Source organism: Mobula birostris, chromosome 9 (assembly GCF_030028105.1).
Source record: "Mobula birostris isolate sMobBir1 chromosome 9, sMobBir1.hap1, whole genome shotgun sequence".
In the NCBI taxonomy this organism is placed as follows: domain Eukaryota; kingdom Metazoa; phylum Chordata; class Chondrichthyes; order Myliobatiformes; family Myliobatidae; genus Mobula; species Mobula birostris.
Window position 1 is genome coordinate 81,708,494 of NC_092378.1, and position 13,022 is coordinate 81,721,515.

The 13,022-nt window shown below is 44.4% G+C and overlaps 1 protein-coding gene across 3 annotated transcripts in view; it reads right to left on the bottom strand.

The window, feature by feature from the left end:
* Positions 1-13,022, bottom strand: part of washc5 (WASH complex subunit 5) — a 205,763-nt gene that overhangs the window by 17,086 nt on the left and 175,655 nt on the right. The gene's annotated exons all lie outside the window — the stretch shown is intronic.

Sequence of the window (13,022 nt, forward strand, 5' to 3'; positions counted from 1 at the left end):
TCTGGAGCTGCAGCTTGATGACCTACTGCTTATCAGGGAAAGTGAAGAGGTGATAGACAGGAGCTACAGGGAGGTAGTCATCCCTAGGCTACAGGGGTCAGAAAACTGGGTCACTGTCAAGAGAGGGAAGGGAAATGCCTGGATAGTGGAGAGCACACCTGTGGCTGTCCCCCTCAGCAACAAATATCTTGCTCTGGATGCTGTTGAGGGGGATGACCTGACAGGAGACGCCCACGGTGACCGGGTCTCTGGCACTGAGCCTGGCGCTGTTGTGCAGGAGGGAAGGAGGGAGAAGAGGAATGCGGTAGTCATAGGGGATTCCATAGTCAGGGGAACAGACAGGAGATTCTGTGAGCCTGACAGAGATACCCGCATGGTGTGTTGCCTCCCGGGTGCCAGGGTACGGGATGTCTCGGATCGGGTCCTGAATATTCTATAGGGGGAGGGTGAGCAGCCAGTTGTCTTGGTACATGTTGGTACCAATGACATAGATAGGACAAAGGAGGAGGTCCTGAAGAGAGATTTCCAGGAGTTAGGAATGAAGCTGAGAAGCAGGACCTCCAGGGTAGTAATCTCTGGATTGCTACCTGTGCCATGTGCTAGCGAGGGCAAGAATAGTCGGATCAAGCAGATGAATGCGTGGCTGAGAGACTGGTGCAGGGGGAAGGGCTTCAGATTCTTGGATAATTGGGATCTCTTCTGGGGGAAGTATGACCTGTTCAAAAAGGACAGGTTACACCTGAACCCGAAGGGGACCAATATCCTGGCGAGAAAGTTTAACAGAGCTGTTAGGGAGGGTTTAAACTAATTTGGCAGGGGGATGGGAACCGGAATGATAGAGCGGAGGAAGGGGAAGACAGAAATAAATCTAAGATAGTGAGCAGTAAAGATGTCAGGAAAGACAGGCAGGTGATGGGGCAAATTTGTAGCCATTGGGATGAGTTGCAGTGCAATAAAGTTGCAGTGAAATCAAAGCGAAAAGTATCAAATACTGGTCTTAAGGTGTTGTACTTAAATGCACGCATCATAAGGAATAAGGTGGATGATCTTGTTGTACAGCTACAGATTGGCAGGTATGATATTGTGGACATCACTGAGACGTGGCTAAAGGATGCATGTCTCTGGGAGCTGAACGTCCAAGGATACACGGTGTATTGGAAGGATAGGAAGGTAGGCAGAGGGGGAGGCGTGGCTTTATTGTTAAGAAATGATATTAAATCATTAGAAAGAGGTGATATAGGATTGGAAGGTGCAGAATCTTTATGGGTTGAGCTAAGAAATAGCAGGGGTAAAAGGACCCTGATAGTAGTTATTTATAGGCCTCCAAACAGCTGCAGGGATGTGGACTACAAATTACAACTGGAAATAGAAAAGGCTTGTCAGAAGGGCAGTGTTATGATAATTGTGGGGGATTTTAACATGTGAGTAGATTGGGAAAATCAGGTCAGCACTGGATCTCAAGAGAGAGAATTTGTAGAATGTCTGCGAGATGGTTTTTAGAACAGCTTGTTGTTGAGCCCACTAGGGGATCGGCTGTAGTGGATTGGGTATTGTGTAATGATCCAGAGGTGATTAGAGAGATTGAGGTGAAGGAACCCTTAGGAGGCAGTGATCATAACATGATTGAGTTCACTGTGAAATTAGAAATAGAGAAGCCGAAATCTGATGTCGGTATTTCAGCGGAGTAAAGGAAATTACAGTGGCATGAGAGAGGAACTGGCCAAAGTTGACTGGAAAGGGACACTGGTGGGAAAGAAAGCAGAGCAGCAGTGGCTGGAGTTTATGGGAGAAATGAGGAAGGTGCAAGACAGGTATATTCCAAAGAAGAAGAAATTTTCGCGTGGAAAAAGGATGCAACCGTGGTTGACAAAAGAAGTCAAAGTCAAAGTTAAAGCAAAAGAGAGGGCATACAAGGAAGCAAAAATTAGTGGGAAGACAGAGGATTGGGAAGTTTTTAAAACCTTACAAAAGGAAACCAAGAAGGTCCTTAAGAGGGAAAGATTAACTATGAAAGGAAGCTAGCAAATAATATCAAAGAGGATACTAAAAGCTTTTTCAAGTATATAAAGAGTAAAAGACAGGTGAGAGTAGATATAGGACCGATAGAAAATGATGCTGGAGAAATTGTAATGGGAGATAAGGAGATGGCGGAGGAACTGAACGAGTATTTTGCATCGGTCTTCACTGAGGAAGACATCAGCAGTATACCGGACACTCAAGGGTGGCAGGGAAGAGAAGTGTGCGCAGTCACAATTACGACAGAGAAAGTACTCAGTAAGCTGAATAGTCTAAAAGTAGATAAATCTCCTAGACCAGATGCAACGCACCCTCGTGTTCTGAAGGAAGTAGCTGTGGAGATTGCAGAGGCATTAGCGATGATCTTTCAAAAGTCGATAGATCCTGGCATGGTTCCGGAAGACTAGAAGATTGCAAATGTCACTCCGCTATTTAAGAAGGGGGCAAGGAAGCAAAAAGGAAATTATAGACCTGTTAGCTTCACGTCAGTGGTTGGGAAGTTGTTGGAGTCGATTGTCAAGGATGAGGTTACAGAGTACCTGGAGGCATATGACAAGATAGGCAGAACTCAGCATGGATTTCTTAAAGGAAAATCCTGCCTGACAAACCTATTACAATTTTTTTGAGGAAATTACCAGTAGGCTAGACAAGGGAGATGCAGTGGATGTCGTATATTTGGATTTTCAGAAGGCCTTTAACAAGGTGCCACACATGAGGCTACTTAACAAGATAAGAGCCCATGGAATTACGGAAAAGTTACATACGTGGATAGAGCGTTGGCTGATTGGCAGGAAACAGAGAGTGGGAATAAAGGGATCCTGTTCTGGTTGGCTGCCGGTTACCAGTGGTGTTCCACAGGGGTCAGTGTTGGGGCTGCTTCTTTTTACATTGTACATCAACGATTTGGATTATGGAATAGATGACTTTGTGGCTAAGTTTGCTGACGATACGAAGATAGGTGGAGGGGCCGGTAGTGCTGAGGAAATGGAGAGTCTGCAGAGAGACTTGGATAGATTGGAAGAATGGGCAGAGAAGTGGCAAATGAAGTACAATGTTGGAAAGTGTATGGTTATGCACTTTGGCAGAAAAAATAAACGGGCAGACTATTATTTAAATGGGGAAAGAATTCAAAATTCTGAGATGCAACGGGACTTGGGAGTCCTCATACAGGATACCCTTAAAGTTAACCTCCAGGTTGAGTCAGTAGTGAAGAAGACGAATGCAATGTTGGCATTCATTTCTAGAGGAATAGAGTATAGGAGCAGGGATGTGATGTTGAGGCTCTATAAGGCGCTGGTGAGAACTCACTTGGAGTACTGTGGGCAGTTTTGGTCTCCTTATTTAAGAAAGGATGTGCTGACGTTGTAGAGGGTACAGAGAAGATTCACTAGAATGATTCCGGGAACGAGAGGGTTAACATATGAGGAACATTTGTCCGCTCTTGGACTGTATTCCTTGGAGTTTAGAAGAATGAGGGGAGACCTCATAGAAACATTTCGAATGTTGAAAGGCATGGACAAAGTGAATGTGGCAAAGTCGTTTCCCATGATCGGGGAGTCTAGTACGAGAGGGCATGACTTAAGGATGGAAGGGCGCCCATTCAGAACAGAAATGCGAAGAAATTTTTTTAGTCAGAGGGTGGTGAATCTATGGAATTTGTTGCCACGGGCAGCAGTGGAGGCCAAGTCATTGGGTGTATTTAAGGCAGAGATTGATAGGTATCTGAGTAGCCAGGGCATCAAAGGTTATGCTGAGAAGGTGGGGGAGTGGGACTGAATGGGAGAATGGATCAGCTCATGATAAAATGGCGGAGCAGACTCGATGGGCCGAATGGCCTACTTCTGCTCCTTTGTCTTATGGTCTTATAATTTAATCCTCTGGCAGTGACAGTGGGATCTGAACTCCTTTCAGGATCAGTGGGCCAGAACTCTGGCTGTCAGGCCAGTAATTAGCAGACTACTGTAAAATATATAAAAGTCAGGACAGTGTGGTCTCTCTAAGCTCACAGTAAGAAGCAACTTCCACAAACATAATGAAGTTTGCTGATGACACCACTTTCGTTGGCCAAATCAAAGATGACAGATCAGCATATAGGAAAGAGAATGAAAACCTGGCCGAGTGATGCCACAATAATAACCTCTCACTCAATATCAGCAAGGGCAGGAAGCTAGTTATTGTTTTCCTCTTCCTGTAGTCAGAGGTCCATGAGCCAGTCTTCTTCCGGGGAATCAGAGGTGGAGAGAGTCAGCAACTTTAAATTACTAGGTCTTATCACTTCAGGGGACCTGTCCTAGGCCCAGCATGTGTGCAATTACGAAGAAAGCACTGCAGCACCTCTACTTCCTTAGGAGTTTGCAAAGATTGGGCATGATTTCTACAACTTGGATAAACATCTATAGATGCACAGGGAAGAGCATCCTAACTAGTTGCCTCACAGACTGGTATGGAAACACCAATGCCCAGGAAGAGAAAAGGAACAAAAAGTAGTGGACACAGTCCAGTTCTTTACAGGTGAAGCTCTCCCCACCATTGAGCACATCTACATGGAGCATTGTCCAGGAAAAGAGTATCTATCATCAGAGATCTCCACCACCCAGGTCACTGCTGCCATCAGGAGCCTCAGGACCCACACTACCAGGCTCAGGAACAGTTATTACACCTCAGCTATCGGGTTGTTGAGAGGATAACTTCATTCATATCCATTTGCCCCATCACTGGATTGTTCCTACAACCTATGGACTCACTCACTCTTCATCTCGTGTTCTCGATAATTATGGTTTGTTTATTATTATTATTATTTTGTATTTCATATTTGTACAGGTTGTTATCCTTAGCACATTGGCTGTTTGTCTGTCCTGTCAGGTGTGATCTTTCATTGATTCTATTGTATTTTCTTGAACTTACTGTGAATGCCTGCAAGAAAATAAATCAGGGTTGTATATGGTGACATATATGTACTTTGATAATATACGTACATTCAACTTTGAACAGTCCCATACTTAATGATCCAAAATTTATAGTAGACACAAGACGTAGGAACAGAATTAGGTAATTCAGCCCATCGAATTTGCTCCACCTCTCAACCCTATTTTCCTGCCTGATCACTGAAACCTTTGACACTCTTACTAATAAAGGACCTAATCAACTTCCACTTTAAATATACCCAATGAATAGGCTTCTACAGCCGTCTGTGGCAATGAATTCCACAGATTCACCACCCTGAGGGTAAAAAAATCTTGCCATCTCTGTTTTAAAGGGAGATCCTTCTATTCTGAGGCTGTGTCCGTCATCTTTGGCTACCCCACTATTGGAAACTTTTCCACATCCACTCTACCAATGCCTTTCAATACTCAATAGGTTTCAATGAAATCACCCATAATCCTTCTAACTCCAGCAAGTACAGTACAAAAAAACAAGCTACATATCAAATAATCTGCCTTCTGTTGTTGAATAGAACAAATGACAGAATGGTTGTAATATTGATTGCTCATCAGGAGATAACGCAAGATATATTACATTGTATAAAACTCTAGTTAACCCACTTGAAATGCTGCGTTCAGATCTGTTCGCCATATAAGAGGGAAGATGTGGAAGCTTTAGACAGGATACAGAGAAGATTTACCAGGATGCAGCCTGGATTGGAGAGCATATCTTATGAAGATAAGTTGAGCAAGCTTGGGCTTTTCTCCTTGGAGCAAAGGAGGATGAGAGGTGATTTGATAGAGGTGTAAAAGATATATATAGCAGGGGAGGGAATGGCTACTTCAAGTGCCAGGTTTTAAAGATGTTTCAGAAAGGACAGGGAAGGAGGCAAAAGAGGTGGGGGCATGGCACTGCTAATCAGAGATAGTGTCACGGCTGCAGGAAAGGAGGAAGTCATGGAGGGGTTGTCTACAGAGTCTCTGTGGGTGGAAGTTAGGAATAGGAAGTGGTCAATAACTCTACTAGGTGTTTTTTAAAGACCACCAAATAGTAACAGGGACATCAAGGAACAGATAGGGAGACAGATTCTGGAAAGGAGTGGAGGAGATTTTAATTTCCCAAATATTGATTGGCATTTCCCTAGAGTGAGGGGTTTAGATGGGGTGGAGTTTGTTAGGTGTGTTCAGGAAGGTTTCTTGATACAATATGTAGATAAGCCGACAAGAGGAGAGGCTGTACTTGATCTGGTATTGGGAAATGAACCTGCTCAGGTGTCAGGTCTCTGAGTGAGAGAGCATTTTGGAGATACTGAACACAATTCTATCTTCTTTACCATAGCATTGGAGAGGGATAGGAATAGACAAGTCAGAGAAACGTTTAATTGGAGTAAGGGGAAACATGAGGCTATCGGGCAGGAACTTGGAGGCATAAATTGGAAACAGATGTTCTCAGGGAAATGTATGGCAGAGATGTGGCAAACGTTCAGGGGATATTTGCATGGGGTTCTGTGCAGATATGTTCCAATGAGACAGGGAAAGGATAGTAGCGACAGGAACCGTGGTGTACAAAAGCTGTTGTAAATCTAGTCAAGAAGAAAAGAAGAGATTACGAAAGGTTCAGAATAAAACTAGGTAATGATAAAGATCTAGAAGATTATAAAGCTAGCAGGATGGAGCTTAAGAACAAAATTAGGAGAGCCAGAAGGGGCCATGAGAAGGCCTTGGCGACAGGATTAAGGAAAACCCCAAAGGTATTAGACAAGTATGTGAAGAGCAAGAGGATAAGATGTGAGAGAATAGGACCAATCAAGCGTGACAGTGGAAAAGTGTGTATGGAACTGGAGGAGATGGCAGAGAAGCAAATGAATACTTTGCTTCAGTATTCACTACGGAAAAGGATCTTGGCGACTTGCAGTGGATTGAAAAGCTTGAGCATATAGATACTAAGGAAGAGGATGGGCTGGAGCTTTTGGAAAGCATGAAGTTGGATAAGTCACTTGGACCGGATGGGATGTACCCCAGGCTACTGTGGGAAGCAAGGGAAGAGATTGCTGAGCCTCCGGCAATGATCTCAGCATCATCAATGAGGACGGGAGAGGTTCCGGAGGATTGGAGGGTTGCGGGTGTTGTTCCCTTATTCAAGAAAGGGAGTGGGGATAGCCCAGGAAATTACAGGCCAGTGAGTCTTACTTCAGTAGTTGGTAAGTGGATAGAGAACATCCTGAGAGGCAGGATTTATGAACATTTGGAGAGGCACAATATGATTAGGAATAGTCAGCATGACTTTGTCAAAGCAGGTCGTGCCTTACGAGCCTGATTGATTTTTTGAGGATGTGACTAAACACATTGATGAAGGTAAAGCCGCAGATGTAGTGTATATGGATTTTAGCAAGGCCGCAGATGTAGTGTATATGGATTTTGATAAGGTACCCCATGCAAGGCTTATTGAGAAAGCAAGGAGGCATGGGATCCAAGGGGACATTGCTTTGTGGATCCAGAATTGGCTTGCCCACAGAAGGCAAAGAGTGGTTGTTGACAGGTCATATTCTGCATGGAGGCCGGTGACCAGTGGTATACCTCAGGGATCTGCTCTTCATGATTTTTATAAATGACCTGGATGAGGAAGTGGAGGGATGGGTTAGTAAATTTGCGGATGACACAAAGGTTGGGGGTGTTGCGGATAGTTTAGAGGGCTGGACATTGATAGGATGCAAAACTGGGCTGAGAAGTGGCAAATGGAGTTCAACCCAGATAATAGACAATAGACAATAGACAATAGGTGCAGAGGTAGACCATTCTGCCCTTCAAGCCTACACCACCATTCTGAGATCATGGCTGATCATCTACTATCAATACCCGGTTCCTGCCTTGTCCCCATAACCCTTGATTCCCCTATCCATAAGATACCTATCTAGCTCCTTCTTGAAAGCATCCAGAGAACTGGCCTCCACTGCCTTCTGAGGCAGTGCGTTCCACACCTCCACAACTCTCTGGGAGAAGAAGTTCCTCCTCAACTCTGTCCTAAATGACCTACCCCTTATTCTTAAACCATGCCCTCTGGTACTGGACTCTCCCAGCATCTGGAACATATTTCTTGCCTCTATCTTGTCCAATCCCTTAATAATCTTATATGTCTCAATCAGATCCCCCCTCAATCTCCTTAATTCCAGCGTGTACAAGCCCAGTCTCTCTAACTTCTCTGTGTAAGACAGTCCGGACATCCCAGGAATTTACCTAGTGAACCTACGCTGCACCTCCTCCACAGCCAGGATGTCCTTCCTTAACCCTGGAGACCAAAATGGCACACAATACTCCAGGTGTGGTCTCACCAGGGCCCTGTACAAATGCAAAAGGATTTCCTTGCTCTTGTACTCAATTCCCTTTGTAATAAAGGCCAACATTCCATGAGCCTTCTTCGCTGCCTGCTGCACTTGCTTATTCACCTTCAGAGACTGATGAACAAGTACTCCTAGATCTCTTCGTATTTCTCCCTTATCTAACTCCACACCGTTCAGATAATAATCTGCCTTCCTGTTCTTGCTCCCAAAGTGAATAACCTCACACTTATTCACATCAAACGCCATCTGCCAAGTTTCTGCCCACTCACCCAGCCTATCCAAGTCACCTTGAATTATCCTAACATCCTCATCACATGTCACACTGCCACCCAGCTTAGTATCATCAGCAAAATTGCTGATGTTATTCACAATGCCTTCCTCTAAATCACTGACGTAAATCGTAAACAGCTGTGGTCCCAATACCGAGCCCTGTGGCATTCCACAAGGGCATGGATTTGCCCTTGGTAAATCCATGCTGGCTCGGCCCAATCCTATCACTGCTATCAAGATATGCCGCTATTTCATCTTTAATAATGGAGTCTAGCATCTTCCCCACTACTTTCTTAAAAAGTGGGATAACATTAGCCATTCGCCAATCCTCAGGAAGTGATCCTAAATCTAAGGAACATTGGAAAATGATCACCAATGTATCCGCAATTTCCAGAGCCACCTCCTTTAGTATCCGAGGATGCAGACCATCTGGACCTGGGGATTTGTTAGCCTTCGGTCCCATCAGTCTACTCATCACTGTTTCCTTCTTAATGTCAATCTGTTTCAGTTCCTCTGTTACCCTATGTCTTTGTCCCATCCATATATCTGGAAGATTGCTTGTGTCTTCCCTAGTGAAGACAGATCCAAAGTACTTAGTAAATTCGTCTGCCATTTCTCTGTTTCCCATAACAATTTCTCCCAATTCATTCTTCAAGGGCCCAACATTGTTCTTAACTATCTTCCTTCTCTTCACATACCTAAAAAAAACTTTTGCTATCCTCCCTTATATTCCTAGCTAGCTTGCGTTCATACCTCATTTTTTCTCCCCGTATTGCCTTTTTAGTTAAGTTCTGTTGCTCCTTAAAAATTTCCCAATCATCCGTCTTCCCACTCACCTTAGCTCTGTTATACTTGTTTTTTAATGCTATGCTATCTCTGACTTCCTTTGTCAACCACTGTGGCCACTTTCCCCCCCTTTGAATCCTTCCTTCTCCGGGGGACAAACTGATTTTGCACCTTGTGCTTTATTCCCAAGAATACGTGCCACTGCTGTTCCACTGTCTTTTCTGCTAGGATATCTGACCAGTCAACTTTGGCCAGCTCCTCCTTCATGGTTCCATAGTCTCCTTTGTTCAACTGCAGTACTGACACTTCTGATCTGCCCTTATCCCTCTCAACTTGCAGATAAAAACTTATCATATTATGGTCACTACCTCCTAATGGCTCCTTTACTTCAAGATCACTTATCAAATCCTGTTCATTGCACAACACTAAATCCAGAATAGCCTTATCCCTGGTCGGCTCTCGTACAAGCTGCTCCATAAATGCATCCCGTAGACACTCTACAAACTCCCTATCCTGGGGTCCAGTACCAACCTGATTTTCCCAGTTCACCTGCATGTTGAAATCCCCCATAACTACTGCGACATTTCCTTTGCCACATGCCATTGTTAACTCCCTATTCAACTTGCACCCAATATCCATGCTACTGTTTGGGGGCCTGTAGATAACACCTATTAGGGTCTTTTTGCCCTTACTGTTCCTCAGTTCTATCCACACTGACTCTACTTCTCCTGATTCTATGTTCCCCCTTGCAAGGGACTGAATCTCATTCCTCACCAACAGGGCTACTCCACCCCCTCTGCCCACCTTTCTGTCCCTTCGATAGCACGTATACCCTTGTACATTCAATTCCCAGGTCTGATCCCCCTGCAGCCATGTCTCCGTTATCCCAACAACATCATAGTTACCCATTTGCACCTGAGCTTCAAGCTCATCCGCCTTATTTCTGACACTCCGTGCATTCAGATATAGAATTTTTAACCCATTTCTCCTCTAGTGATAAGTGTGAAGTGATTCATTTTGGTAGGTCAAATATGATGGCAGAATATAGTATTAATGGTAAGACTCTTGGCAGTGTGGAGGATCAGAGGGATCTTGGGGCCCGAGTCCATAGGACACTCAAAGCTGCTACACAGGTTGACTCTGTGGTTAGGAAGGCATACAGTGCATTGGCAAACTATAGAAAGGATGCAGAGGAGATTTACAAGGATGTTGCCTGGATTGGGGAGCATGTCATATGAGAATAGGTTGAGTGAACTCAGCCTTTTCTCCTTGAAGCAACAGAGGATGAGAGGTGACCTGGTAGAGGTGTACGAGATACAGGTGTCCTGCTTTTCGAATGTTCGCTTTACGAAACCTCACTGTTACGAAAGACCTACATTAGTACCTTGTTTTCGCTAACAGAAGGTTTTTTCACTGTTATGAAAAAAGCAGCACACGAAAAATGACAGCGTGCGAAAAAAGCAGCGCCCGCCCCGAGCAGCCAAGCTCCTCCCCCGCCACTGCATTCTAGCCGCCATTGCTTAAACACGTGCTTTATCTCGATTTATTTTGTGCATCTGTTAATAAGATGAGTTTGAAGGTATCGGAAAAGCCTAAACGAGCTCGTAAGGGTGTTACACTTAGCGTAAAACTAGACATAATTAAGTGTTTCGATCGTGGTGAACAAAGTAAGGACATTGTCCGCGCGTTGAACTTGCCTGCATCCACCATTCGCACTATTTATACGCAGAGAGAAAAAATCTTGAAAGCTGCGGATGTTACTGTTGGTTCTGCTCATAGCAAAGTGGTTTCTCTTAGTCGGCATCCAATAATGGATAAAATGGAAAGTCTATTGTTTGAGTGGATTGATGGGTGTACAAAATGTGGCGTTCTCTTAAGTTATCTTATACTTAAGGAGAAATCAGTCAGTCTTTTTAATAAGCTGAAACAGAAAGGACTGGACGATGGTGATGGAAGTATTGCGAAAGTGGAATTTAAAGGTAGTCACGGGTGGCTTGATCGGTTTCTGAGGCGAGGGCAGCTTCATAGTTTAACGTTTACCGGAGAGAGTGCTTCGGCTGATACTGAAGCTGCCGAAAGGTTCCCAGCAGAACTGAAGAAAATAATTGCAGAAGGTGGTTATTCGTATAAACAAGTGCTTAACTGTGACGAAACTGCAATTTATTGGAAAAAATTGCTGAGTAAGACATTTATTTCGAAAGAAGAAAAGCAGGCTAAGGGACACAAGGCATCGAATGACAGGTTTCCCATAATGCCTATTATTAACGCCACTGGAGATGCTGTCCTTAAGCCTCTACTAGTGCACCATTCAGAAAATCCGAGGGCACTTAAAGACATTGATAAGAAAACACTTCCTGTGTGTTTCGTTCACATCCAAGCATTTGGAACACCCAAGTGCTTTTTTCTGAGTACATGAGCAGATACGTTAGTCCTTTTGTTAAAATACTGTAGAGAAAATAACCTCGATAATAGGAGTCTTGTGATTGTCGATAATTGTGCTGCTCATCCGCCTGCCATTACCGAGTATGGCGGTAACATTCATGTTGCGTTCTTACCGCCGAATACAACATTGTTGCTGCAGCCGTGTGATCAAGGCCTAATAGCCACAATTAAGGCTTACTATACGCAAAATGTGATCGGTTTTATCGTAAGTGCTATTGACAGAGAGGGCAATTCCGAAGCATCTTTACGAGAGATCTGGAAAGACTAGAATATAAAACTGGCAGTCGCCAACATTGGAGATGCTCTCGTTAGGCTAACAGTCTCGATGAGAAATGGCGTTTGGAGGAAACCATGTCCCGAAGCAGTGAACGATTTTAAAGGCTTCGAACCATCAACAATAAATATGACAATAGTGAGCTTGGCTAAGGAGGCTGGGTTTGTGGAAGTTGACGAAGATGATGTTGAAGAGGTTTGGGCATCCTATGACCAAGAATTGACAGATGAAGAGCTGAGGCAATTGCAAGAGGAAAGGATAACAATCGAAACCGAATGCAGTAGCCAAAATGAAGTCGTCCAGGGACTGAACGTGAAGCAGTTGCATGAGATTTTCGCTGCAATTGACAGTGCTGCAATGATTGCAGAAAAGTATGACTTTAATTTTGAAAGGGCACGTAGGTTTAGGGCAGGTTTGCAGGATGTTTTGAGTGCTTACAAAGAACTGGATGATAGAAAAATGCACGAGGCTCAGCAGTCAAGTATACTGTCGTTTTTCAAGCCTTGCACATCAGCCACAGCAGACGACAAACCTCGACCTTCGACATCGAGGCAGGCAGACATAGAAGAAGATGACCTGGCTGCCCTAATGGAAACAGACTACGATGAGATGACATCCCAGTCTCGTCTACCTCCCACCACCCCAATTTCCGATGACTCAGCCTAACACACCATCCCAATTCCCGTAAGTGAAACTACACTGTACATACATTATTTCTACTTCATATTGGTTGTGTATTTTTGTGTTATTTAGTATGATTTGTTATTTGGTATGATTTGGCAGCCTCGTTGCTTAAAGGTCACTGGAGAGAGTGCTTCTGCCGACAGTGCCTTCCACCACAGCGCCTGCGCCGACAGTGCCTTCCGCCGACAGCGCCTGCGCCGACAGTGCCTTCCGCCGACAGCGCCTGCGCCGACAGTGACTTCTGCCGACAGTGCCTTCCGCCGACAGTGACTTCTGCCGACAGTGCCTTCC